Source organism: Ambystoma mexicanum, chromosome 13 (genome assembly GCF_040938575.1).
Source record: "Ambystoma mexicanum isolate Mex_15411 chromosome 13, UKY_AmexF1_1, whole genome shotgun sequence".
In the NCBI taxonomy this organism is placed as follows: domain Eukaryota; kingdom Metazoa; phylum Chordata; class Amphibia; order Caudata; family Ambystomatidae; genus Ambystoma; species Ambystoma mexicanum.
The window spans coordinates 397,051,604-397,064,094 of NC_090938.1; the positions used below are offsets into that span (position 1 = coordinate 397,051,604).

A 12,491-nucleotide genomic window follows, 5' to 3' on the forward strand; every position below is an offset into this window, starting at 1 on the left:
TCCAAGCTTTGCACAGTAGAATAGAATACCATCAGCTCTTGGGGTCCTACAAACTGCAGGGATTTCATATAGATTTGTGTTCAAGTCTTTTCACCACAGGTGTTCAAAAAGGTTTTGTGTGCCACCTAAGAACAAGAATTATAGTGCAGGAACTAAAGGGTCCCCGCTTCGACAAGACACCTTTTAGTTCCTGCACTATAATTCTATTTAGTGTATTCTTATCCATTTGAAAATGTTTGATAACGCACCTCTGTGTACTGCTCTATTTTGCTGGCACTTCGTGTTTGTTTTAACCAACGATGTTTTGTTGGTAATAATGCCAACTAACTGTGTGGGATGTTATGCAATATGTAAAGGCACTCGATTGAAAATGTATTCTATTGGTAAAACTCCTGCGGCTGAACCTACCACATCTCTTCCAGTGTGTCACAAATGTGATGCAACCTTTTTTGTGTGCAACCAGTGCTATCGTGTGTGTGGGTGGGGGGGTGAGAGGGGTCAGGGGGGGGCTGGAGGGAGGTTTTGCTGTCTCCGCATTAATTTTACTCCAAGGCGGAGATGGCATCTAATAGCTACTTGGTGACTTTGAAACACACATGTTTGGATTCTATCACCTGCTTCTTTATTTGACCTACAAATGTGTGTTCCTGGACCATTCCTTCCTTTAACACCCAATAGAGAGTGCTTAAAACAGACTGCAGCGCAATACATTGGCCTGAAAACCCCTAGATGCATTCACATTGTCCTGTTTGGCTATTCCTCTCTGCCGCGCATATAGTGGAGTTGTCATGGTTTGAATATCTCTCTGACGTTACTACTCACTGAGCAGGCATGTATTCAAATGAGAGCCACCTGCCAGGAGTTTTACATCTTCCCACGGTCCCCTTGTAGCTGACCTGTAAAACGCCTTTCGCGTGCTTGGATTAGGCCAGCAGTACAGGTGGACTTCTCCATTGGCTGACTTTTCAAAAATGCTGTAGTTTTGAGCCCCTCTGTTACTTGCCTTTAACCCACTGAAGTAGAAATTAATTTCATACTGCAGTGCCATCTACTGGCAGAAAGAGGACTCTTTAAAATAAAGAATTACAGACAATCCTGCGTAAACGGTATGCATTTAAAAGTGAAATGTGGCGTACTGGCAAGAATTCAATGCGTAAAAAGGGCCCGATACGCCCCTTATCTGGAGGGCTGGTCGGGACTGTACTTGAGTTAAAGGAAGCGTTAATTAGCTTACAGATAAAGGGTGCTAAATCTCTGGCTGCATCCTTAATTATTTGTGCTGGGCAACTGTCGCCCTGGCAGTTGGAGGGTTTCAAGGAGAGTATAACCTTTTTGGTTTCCAATATGGAGATATTGGGGAATCTAAAAGGTGTATTCACGATAGGTGTCGTAGTAGGAGGGATGGGGTGCGTCTCAGTGGCGCGCAAGGAGGCTTTATGACAGCTATTTTAGTATGCAGTGTGGCTATTTTATTAGATAAAGCGTTTTGGATGCTAGTGCACCATTGTTTATCTTTCGGGACATTATCTGTGGGAGGAATAGGGTTTTCCATTTCAAGAAGGATTGTAAAGAGCGCCTTGGTGTTGGAGTACACTTTGGAGACTCTTTCATTGAACGTATTTCTTTTGGTGAGGATTATTTCCTTTTTATACATATTGGCAAAATTGGTTAATATTGTTTTATTCTCGATTGCGGGGGAGTATCGCCAGATGGCTTGGAGTTTCCTCTTATGGAGTCTTAATTCTTTAAGCTGAGGCGTAAACCACGTATTAAGATGGGACTTTTGTTTGCTTTTGCAGAGTTTGGTAGGCGCAATGGTGTCGAGTGCCTTCGTCATAGTATCATTGAAGGTGGCTACTTGAGTGTTTGGGTTAGTGTTATTAGTGATTGACGAGAGTGTAGGTTGGAGGAGAGGGAGTAATTTTTCTGCAGTGATATCTTTTTTACTTCTGGTAGGGATAGTGCCCAGACTTCGCATCCTGGTCTCCCAAACAAGGTCCAAGGGGAAAACCCTGTGGATGAACTGGTCAGGGTAATTTGCTTATGCTTTTCCCAATACACCACTCCTCAAGAAAATAGTTCACAAGATGCACCAGGAACAAGTCACTCTAATCCTAATAGCACCAATGTGGGCTCGACAACCATAGTTTACACACCTTCTCAAACTGTTTGCAAACCAATCAGATTTCCGTGCCCATACAACATGCTGTCCCAACAACAGGTGACAACATTCCATCCATATCCTCAAACTCTGAGCTTGTCGGCGTGGCTCCTGAAGTCATACACATTTGAACCTTTCACAAAGATGTATGGACATCGTTAAAGAGGCACAGAAACCCAACACAAGACACCGTTATTTCAATAAATGGAAACAATTTGTTATTTGGTGCAAATCTTGCAACAGCAATCCAATTGACTGTTCCTCTTCCCCCATAGTTCAGTATCGGCTTTACCTTTTAGACCCCGGGTTCGTCTTTAATTCCCTTAAATTGCATTTAGCAGCACTCTGCATACACCACCTCGCAGAGCAAAGTGTCATGGTGGAAAGTTCATGTGATTTGATTTGGAATTTGTAATGCGCATATCCTTCCGATACCAAGCAGAGAACCTGCATCTCAGCGCAGATGTTCAATTCCTATGACTACTTAGAGCATTACCCAAAAAAGAGATTATTGGAACAAATGAGTCTTCAGGTTTTTTCGAAAAAGGGTAATTGAAGATATTTTCTGTAGTTCAGCTGGCAATGTATTCCATAAACGGGGGCCCATGATAGAGAAACATTGATCACACCGAGAAACAAAATGAGACTGGTACAACCAACACATTTTGCCTGACCGAACGGAGCGGATGGGACGTTAATAAAGCCTGATTTTAGAAATCGGATAGCTGGGTACCATGCCCTAAACGCATTTATATATTAGGCACAATGATCCAAATTCAATCTGTTTATGAACATGGAGCCAGTGCAAATTTTCACTGATACACAGAGATGGATACTTTTTTAGACCGATTATATACTAGTCTGACTGTGGCATTCTGAGCCATCTGGAGTCAATGTAACTAGTTCAATGGTGCTCCTAACAGAAGGATGCCACAGTAGTCGAGTCTGGATGTAACCATCCTCCCGAAAACCACAGCACAGTCTGGTTTGAAGATGAATGGCAAAACATTGCTTTAAAAGCCTAAATTGGTAAAAAACAGACCCCAGGATTTCAGAAACACGAGAATTACAGCCCAAAGATGCCTCCAATATACAGCCTACGTTTTTAACCGTACAAGAAAAGGTAGTTGCATCGTCAAAGATGGCAGGACAAGAGGTTGTAGTATGGAAATCACTTAATGGATTTTATGGGCCAAACACAATAACCTCGATTTTTACTCTTGAGCATCCAACGTTTTATTGCGCTGGCACAGGCCAAAATGCATTCAATGGCTTCAGGTGAGTATTTTTATCTAACATAAATGTATGCATCATCCACATAGGAATGATAATTCAGTTAAAACCGAGCAAACATATCCATTAATGGCCTAAGGTAGACATTGAACAATATCAGGGCTAGAGACGACCCCTGGGGCACTCCACTTAAAACAGGGAGGTTATCGGAATAATAAGTTCCTAGTTTAACTGCTGGAGCTCGAACTTGCAGGAAGGAGGAGAACCACTTCAGTGCGCCCTCTGAAACCCCGGCAACCTCAGTGAGTCTATTCAGCACCTGGCCAAAATTGACCATGTCAAAGGCTGCTGATAAATCAAGCATGTTCAGCATGCTCATATCTCCTTTGTCAGCGGCACTAAGGATGTCATCCCACACCGCCACCAGAGCTGTCTCATTTCCGTGACCATCTCTAAAACCAGATAGGAAGTCATTGGGAATGAAATTGTCTTCCAAGTAGCTCTACAGCTGTGTGGTCACGTTTTCCAGGATCTTCGAGGGCCAGGGCAGACCAGCGATCGCACGATAATTTGCAAGAACTTGGTGATCCAAAGTTGATTTCTGTAAGCAGTGCTTAAAGTGGGCCGGGGCCTACCGGGGCTGGGCCCCGGCAGTCTCCAAAAAGTGAGACTGAGCCGGGGCCCTGCCGGCCCCTCCCCCAATCCCCCATCCCACCAAGCCACGGCGGGTGCATCTCCCGCCATGGACGCAACGGGAGATGAGCCGCCGGCCGCCCATCAAGAGGTCAGGCATGGCAGAGTCAGGCAAGCCTGTGACTGACAGACTTGCCAGCCAGTCACAGCTTGAGCGACGCTGTGACTGGCTGACACTTCTGCCAGTCACAGCTGCCTGCTGCAGTGCTGCCGGAAGAGCACCTTGGAAACTAACTTCCTCTGGCAACCCCTCGCGAGGGTTACCAGGAAGTTAGAGTCCGGGAGGGTTCGACATATCTTACCTGCATTGCCACTGGATTCTGCGACGACGACCACCATCCGAGACACGCACGAACGCATTTTCTTTCATTTATTTTCCTTTTTAACAAACAGCAGAAAATTTGGAACGGAGAAAATAAATGAAAGAAAATGCGTGCGAGCCTCGCGCGCATTTTCTTTCATTTATTGTCCTTGTTCCAAACATTCTGCTCTTTGTTCTCTCGCACAATGCGAGGGAACAAACAGCAGAATGTTTGGAACAAGGAAAATAAATGAAAGAAAATGCGTGCAAGCATTTATTTTCTTTGTTCCAAACTTTCTACTGTTTGTTCCCCCGCATGCGAGAAGGATCGCATACTTGCCAACATTCTGTGACCAAAAAGATGTGTATGATTTTTCAAGTTTCAAATATAATAATTCCCATAAAAATTACATCACAGGGAAATGCAAAACATGCAAACAGCACAACATGGAAAGATGTTGAAATGTAAAAATTGAATAATTGTGAATGGTAACTTAACAACAAATTGTCAGCAGATGCTGTGTGATGGTGTTACACTCTGCCACTTGCTTTCACTGGTGGTTCACCTAAGAGTTGTCCCGGCAAGAGTGCTGGTCAGAGTCAAGTAGCGGTCAGTTCAGTGGATTGGTCTGAGTCCAATTAAAGTAATCACCTACCAGTCCACTGTATAGACAGACCAATGTGTTACATGCTTTGTCCTGAAGCCTGCCTTAGAGTCACAAAAATTCCATGCCACCACTGTAAAAAGCAGTAGGATCTGTCACTGAAGTCTGTAGGCGGTAGGCCCCGCCCACTAATTAGCCCACGCCCATCATGTCTTAGGCCACGCCCCCAAATGAGGGCCCCCGCTCAGTTTCTTACCCCACTTAAAGCACTGTCTGTAAGAAAGGATTTTTTGAGTTCTTGGGGTACGCTTTCCTGTGATAATGCAGCATTCACAAATTCCATCAAAAAGTCTTTAAGAGACGGCATGCTGCACTACCAAATAGGCTGGGGTGGGGTCATAATCGTGATTTGTTGGTTTGAGTTGCTGAATCAGAATTTCGATATCATCTGATTTTACAGGGGAGAATGCAAAATTGGATGATGTGGGAGAAGATATTATTCAAGAATCCATATTCGGAGTAAATGTTTGTGGTTTATTTGTTTGTAGGTCAATATTCGAACCGATGGAATCAACTTTGTCATAAAAGAATTAGTTGAACTCGTTTGCCATGGTAAGAGAGGGAGGTACCTTGGGTGAAGTGCATGCAAGTGATTTTTTTTATGACAAAGAGCTCCTTGGATCGATTCTTTGAAGAATACATTTGTCTTTGAAAAAACTGTGACTTTGAAGTTACAATACCCTTTTATAGGCCGTCAATGCCAGTTTGTCATTTTGGCTGTCACTAGTATCCTTCGTTTTCAGGCAGATTTTCTGTTGCAATACTTTTGTTTTAGATTTTTTAAAGAATCCGAGAACCAGGGATTATTGATGTTCTTACTTTGTTTTTTTGCTTTCAGAGGTGCTCTTGCATCACAATTCTTTAAATGTCACTGTTGTTATCGATGGAAATAGGTATTCATTCTGCAACTAATTGGGATCCTGTGATAGTGTCAACATCTTTCTTACTACGAGAGAGAATGACATTTGTTGGGACAGCCCTGGAAAAACCCACAAGATCAATAGAAATGGAAAATATAACAACTGAATGGTCAGACCATGCCAATGCCATATTATCCTGATGAATTACGGTGTATACCAGCAAAGCAAAAGCAGCTGCAAAATATGGAACATCGTTATGGGGCTATAGTAACACACAAAGCATCCAAGTCTCTGAGAATTTCTTCTTAAAACTAATTCTCGGCCTTCCTCAATCCGCCCCAAATGATGGCGTTGATACTGAGTTAGGCATGCTGTTCTTGGGTGATGAAATGGAGCTGGAACCAATTTTGCACTGGCGCATATTATGGTCGAATCTGAAGGCTAGTGTAACACATTTAAATAATCAAATATTGGTTGGCCACAGGTAGATTTAAGAAAGCTCCATGGCTGTCACATGTGAGGAAGTGGTTGGTAATATGTAATGCTGAATACCATTTGATTAACCTATGTTAATTACTAAAGCTGCTGCAACCCAGCTTAAGTATTAAGTGCTATTCATCGAGAGAGAACATATGGAAATAAGGAAGGGGACTAACAGAAATTTGCCAATTGTTTCAATTGATGCAATTAAAAACGATTTATTATGGACAAATAATCCTGCTAAGAGAAACGTTTTGACTCGAGCACCATTTGATTGCCTCCCTATAAAATCTACGTTGTCCCGCTGGTCTGGGTTCACTGAAGGCAAACCGCATACCTTTGGTTGCGAGGCAGAGGAGGTTACTCTGCATTTTTTGCTATTCTGTCCAGTTTTTAAAGACATTAGAGCAAGAACATTGGTCCAAGTTCTTAAAGATAGACACTTTGTACAATGTCAACCTGCCTTGCTATACCTTCTCTGGGTCGAAAACCCATATCTGAGCTGGTCGCTGTTATCTTTTTTGAGACAAGCTTTTGCTAGAAGGGCATCCGTGTTATCGATCATCTCTACCTGATGGATGCCCCACACCTGTCTGGCTCATAACAAAGAGGGCAGACATATATGACTGTATAAGTCAACGGGATGTAAAATATGTTAGCATATTTTAGTCATCGCTTTTTATGTATCTTTGTACTGATCATTTATGTATATTTTTAACTCTGCTGATTTGGTATTTATGAACAGATTTTGTAACTTAGTATCTATGGAATTTTTATAAATGTTTTTGAAATTTGTATTACTGTTAATGTTTGCATGTATGTTTTTTATGCTTTTATGGAGACACTGCTGAAATAAAGTGATTTTGATTGATTGATTGATGAATTAAATTCAACCCTCAAAACAGAACTAAATCCAAGCAATGTCCTAAGTTTTGAGAGGCCAACGTTGTTAATAAAGATAAGTCATGTGCCACAAGTATTTAATTCAGCTTTAGACAGCCTGGATTGTCAGGAACATTGCACCAAACATTTAAATTCACAGAACATCATCCATTTGGGACACTGCAAGGCTTCCAGGCCACGATACAATTCTAGGTTGTCAAAGAAAGACTGTAATGAAAGCTTTCATGGAAGGAGTAAAGAGGTTATACCCTCCAATTTAAAATCCACCTTCTGGGTGGGACTAAATACTATGCTCTCAAAACGCATGGGCCCACCTTTTGAACCAATGCACAAAGCTAGACATCTAACATATATAAGACTGCCTTTCTTATAGCCATCACATCAATGAGAAGGGTCAGTGAACTACAAGCCCTCTTAGTTCAAGATGCCTTCAATAATATTCACAAAGACAAAGTGGTTATCAGAAAACATCCCCACTTTTCACCAAAATCCTTTTCAAAGTTCCATGTTAACCAATCCATTGAACTTCCACCTTTTTTTTCAAAGCCCAACTCATTCTGCATAACGAAGCTTTCACTTTAGATGTAAGGAGACCGGTCATGTACTATCTTGACAAATCTAAGTAACTATGAAAAACAGATCAACTTTTTGTTTCGATGGCAGCAGGTTGGGAAGGAGATCCTGTCTCTAAATCTGCAATCTCAAAGTGGATAGTCTGATGCATCTAAGTTTGCTATTCACTATCTAAAAAAATTCTTACCTTTCGCACCAAGAGCCCACTCTACTCTAGGTACAGCGGCGTCTCTAGCTTTCATTGCAAATGTTCCATTAGATGCAATTTGCAAAGCAGCTACTTGGAGTTCCATTCACACATTTACATAACAATACTGCTTAGATACACACTCTAAAGCAGATTCCCAGGTGGGACAAGTGGTATTAAGACATGTATTTGCTGCTATACCTTCAAACATTCCACCTCCTACTGCTCGCTAATCTATGCACAGCATGTGATTCTAAGCAGATCCATAAGCCTCAGAAGGCATACATTACTTACCATAATCTTATTTCTGAGGCTTGTATCTGCGTAGATTCACATGCATCCACCCTTCCTCCCCTCTTGGAGTTGAAGGTGCATACATGTCTTTCACCTTTATTTTTCTACCTTTACAATACTTGTGCAAACACTTCATGATCCCTCATGTCAGAAACAAAACAATCTGAGGGACATTGGCACGTCAAGAACCATGGGTACAGTACACGTCACACAATAGATAGTATTAGAAACACGCCCAGTCAACATCCCTTTTCGAACTTCGAAAAACAAGTCATGCAATACTCTGCAACTACCACTAGATGTCGGCCTATGCACATCATGTGAATCTGAGGCTTGTGGATCTGCTTAGAATCATATGCTTTGCATTGGCCGACATCTAGTGGTAGGCACAGAGTATTGCACATGTTTTTGAATTTCGAAAAAAGGGACATCGTCTGGCCGTGTTTGTAATCTTCTCTCTATTGTGTCGTCTACTTTACCCATGATCCCTCACCTGTCAAGGTCCCTCGGATTATATCTTTCCGCCATCGTGATTAGACGTGTTTCACAGAGTCCTGTAGCTATGCAACTTTCTGAGTTATTTACCTTTATTTAACTATTTCGACGGTCACTGCTTGACAGACATCTCATTGGATGTCTGATTTTGACTGCTGAACCAGACGATCGTTCCGGCCACAGGCTTTGGCCTACATCAGGCTTCAGCCTAGCAGTAGGGAGAGTGGGGGGACTGATTCCTTTTATATTAAAGAATGCATACCTGCAATACTTACATTTACTGCATTTGTCTAGATCTAGATGCTCTTAAAATTCACACTCACCATGGAGCGAACTCACTTTAAATTCTGTGCCAGCTGCAACAGAAAATATCTGTGGAAGGACACTCGAGTGAGAAGGCATCACAAGGGAACCATCCGGCTCCCTGCATCAGTCCCCAGCCCCGAAAGGTAATCTCAGCACGCTGCTATGAGGAAAGCCTCTGGTGGTATGAACGCACACACAAATGCACAACCCCAGGCCACTCTTCGACAGAGCCGTCGAAAGAAGGCCACACGCTGGCCAAGGTGCTTCGCGGCCTACCAACCCTGCGCCAAAAAAACCTGATGCGATTCCCCAACCGTGTATAAGTCAGTAAAGAAACACCGGCGACAATAAGTATGTGTAAAAGTCCCTCGACTGATGCTTCACAGGCGTCAAAACATAAGTCGAAGAAAATTAAGTCACGTTACTTCAGAAAAACACCATAAGAAGACACACATTCACAAGTCTAACACTCCCTCTGCCCCTGACAAGGTGCCACAGTATGAAGAGGTTAATTCTCCTTTGTCTCAGTCTCTCCAGAAAAAGCGGCTTAGAGAAGACGCTGGGGTGATTGTGTTCCCCTTATCAGAAACACCTAGAACAGGGACTTGGACAAAAGAACACTCTGAGGAGACAATGGACAAAGCTTCTTCTTTTGTGGATTTTATGAATAAATTCCACATTTGTCAAAAGACATTAGATTTAGGAATGTCTCAACCCTTAGAAACATGCGAACCCTTGGCTAAATCTCCAAGACTCCTTCCTTTACCCACTCATACAGTCCTGGACCCTTCCCATGATTCCTTTAAAGGGGATGATCAGACAGATCAAGATGTGTGGTATCTGGACCTGGATGATCCTAGTCATGGGCCCTGATGCATTTGATCAGGATGACCAAGACAACACAGATGTCGCCATTATTGACACTCCAGATGTTGCACCTGAGAGTGGGCACACCTGTCCAATTGACGACCAATTGTTGTACAATGATTTACTCAAAAGGGCAGCCAGCCATTTAAGAATTCACACCGAAGAGACAGTAACAGACAGCACTGACTTCGTAGAAGACATCCTAAATGAAAAGAAAGCAATTAGCCAGGCCATTCTGTTGTTCCAATCCCTTGCTAAAGCATTTAATCCTAGAGTGGAAAAAACATTCAGACCATCTCCATATGACCCTCTGTATATTCAAGGACATGCACAACCAGACTCCCTGGTTGTCACCACCACATGTAAGAGAGGTTGTGTTCCACTCTCTAGTTTAGCAGCACACCGAAATAAGGAATGCAAGCAACTATATACCTTGGGCAAGCATATAACTACCGAGATTTGTATAAGACTGAGATTCTTCTCATCGGCACACCTGTTCCCTCCTTTCCTGTCACTCTCTGGCCGGCCTCTCTTGGCCCTCTTCCTGCTCCCACCTGCGAGGATAAAAACCTTGGGGTCATCTTCGACTCCACACTTTCCTTCTCTCCTCACATCTCTGACGTCTCTAAGAAGTCACACTACCAGCTGCACCTCCTCAGAGGTATTCTTCCTTTCCTCTCCTTCCCCCAGAAGCTCACCGTCTCCAGAGCTCTGGTTCTCTCTAGGCTAGACTATTTCAAGAGCCTCTTTCTAAATCTACCTGCCTCTACTCTCCGCTCTCTGCAATTCATCCAAAACAGGACTGCAAGACTTGTCCTTGGCCTCAAGCCCAGGGATCGTATCGCTCGAGGACTGAAATAGCTTCACTGGCTCCAAGTGGCGGTGAGGATTAAGTTCAAAACCCTCTGCATTGTCCACAAGGCCTTCTGGGGCCTGGGACCTCAATACCTTGAACTCTCTCTTCCTAAATATCTTCCCTCTCAAGCTCTTCGCTCATCCGCCTCCAACTCCCTCAGGGTCAGTCGCTTCTCCAAGCAGCGTGTTGGTGGTAGATCTCTTTCTTCTGCTGGGGCCTCCCTCTGGAACAGCCTCCCTGCCTCTCTGAAACTTAAGGGGAACCATCTCCGGTTCCGGAAGCACCTCAAGAACTTCCTCTTTGCTTCTGCTTTCTCTCCTCCTCTCCCCTGCTGATCGCTTGGCAGAATCTGAAACTGCACAGATTACTTGGTTACCCTCTGATCTTGGGTCAAGGTCCCCTCCCTGCTAGTTGCACACCTGCACTGCCCCCTGGCAACCCTTGCACTTGGAGACTGTTTCTGTATCCCTACAGCCCCTAATAGCACTTGACCCCTGATGTCTGCTCTTACCCTTGCCACCCGCTGGCCGCACTTTTATTTATTGTCTTAATTTATTTTACTCTTTTCCTATGTACTGCACTCCCCTTTCCCCCTGTACTTTTCGCCTTCCCCTCCACTTGATATGATATGATATTTTATTTATATAGCGCCTATACACAGTGTGTTTCAAAGCGCTTCAAGGGAAGGGAGGGAACAAGGGAAAATACAATGACATTCTTACAGGCCATGAACAGTAAGGATGTGAAATTAACTATCGTACTCGGCCTGACGACATTTCAGATAGTGCAAGAGCTAAGACATAGATAAGGAAGGGAGGGGGAGAGAGGGAAGGAAATGGAAACAAACGGGCGACTACCGTCCTAGGCCTGACGACATTTCTGGTAGAGCCGGAGAAAAACAAGAGGTGAGGGCGAGGGCTGCAGAAAGGTAGGGGAGGAACAAAACAAGCGACTATCATACTAGGCCTGACGACATTTCAGATAGTGCTGGAGGGGGGATGGGGAGGAAAAAACCAGTAAGGGTTGGGGGGAGGAGACAGACGAGGATGCTATCATACTAGGTCCAGGGACAATTCTGATAGAGTAAGTGCATAGAAGAAAGTAAGGGGAGGAGATAGGAAAAGGGTGAAGGGAAAGGAGGAGAGAACAGAGTTAGCAGTCAAAAGAGTGGAGAAGCAAGGGGAGAGTGAATACAATTGCAGAAGTCAGAAGTAACACATAATGTTGCAAGCCAGGATACAAGATGAAGATGGGAACAGCATGATTCAGGGCCACCATGAGTACAAGATGCAAAGGAAGTCCAGCATGAGAGTTGAGAAAGGGTGACGCACCGTGAATGAATGAAGTCCATAAAAGTCCAGCATTGGCCACAAGACGGTGATGGTGAAACTAGAATTTATCAGGACAGCTCCTGCAGAAGTAGGCGTGAAGGGTTTGAGGGGGGAGCAGGGTAGAAGAATCAAGCAAAACAGGCAACACCTGTGTGCGAGAATGGTGGGGGCACAAGGTAACATCACAGGGGGAACAGAGGGGCTGGGATGGCCTGTGGGGACAGAGGGAGTAACACATGTTGGTGCATGCTTATCTGCTGTCTGAGTAGGGGGTCGGGCACTGGTT

At 43.8% G+C, this 12,491-nt stretch overlaps 1 protein-coding gene across 6 annotated transcripts in view; it reads left to right on the plus strand.

Annotated features, from left to right (window-relative positions):
• TSSK4 (testis specific serine kinase 4) overlaps positions 1-12,491 on the plus strand; it is a 2,423,787-nt gene that overhangs the window by 424,530 nt on the left and 1,986,766 nt on the right. The window contains exon 6 of one of the 6 annotated variants that reach the window (XR_011282997.1): positions 5,542-7,245. The exons of the other annotated variants lie outside the window; for them this stretch is intronic. The gene's annotated coding sequence lies outside the window, so the exon portion shown is untranslated. Of the gene's footprint in view, positions 1-5,541; positions 7,246-12,491 lie in introns of those variants that run through there. 6 annotated transcript variants of the gene reach the window in all.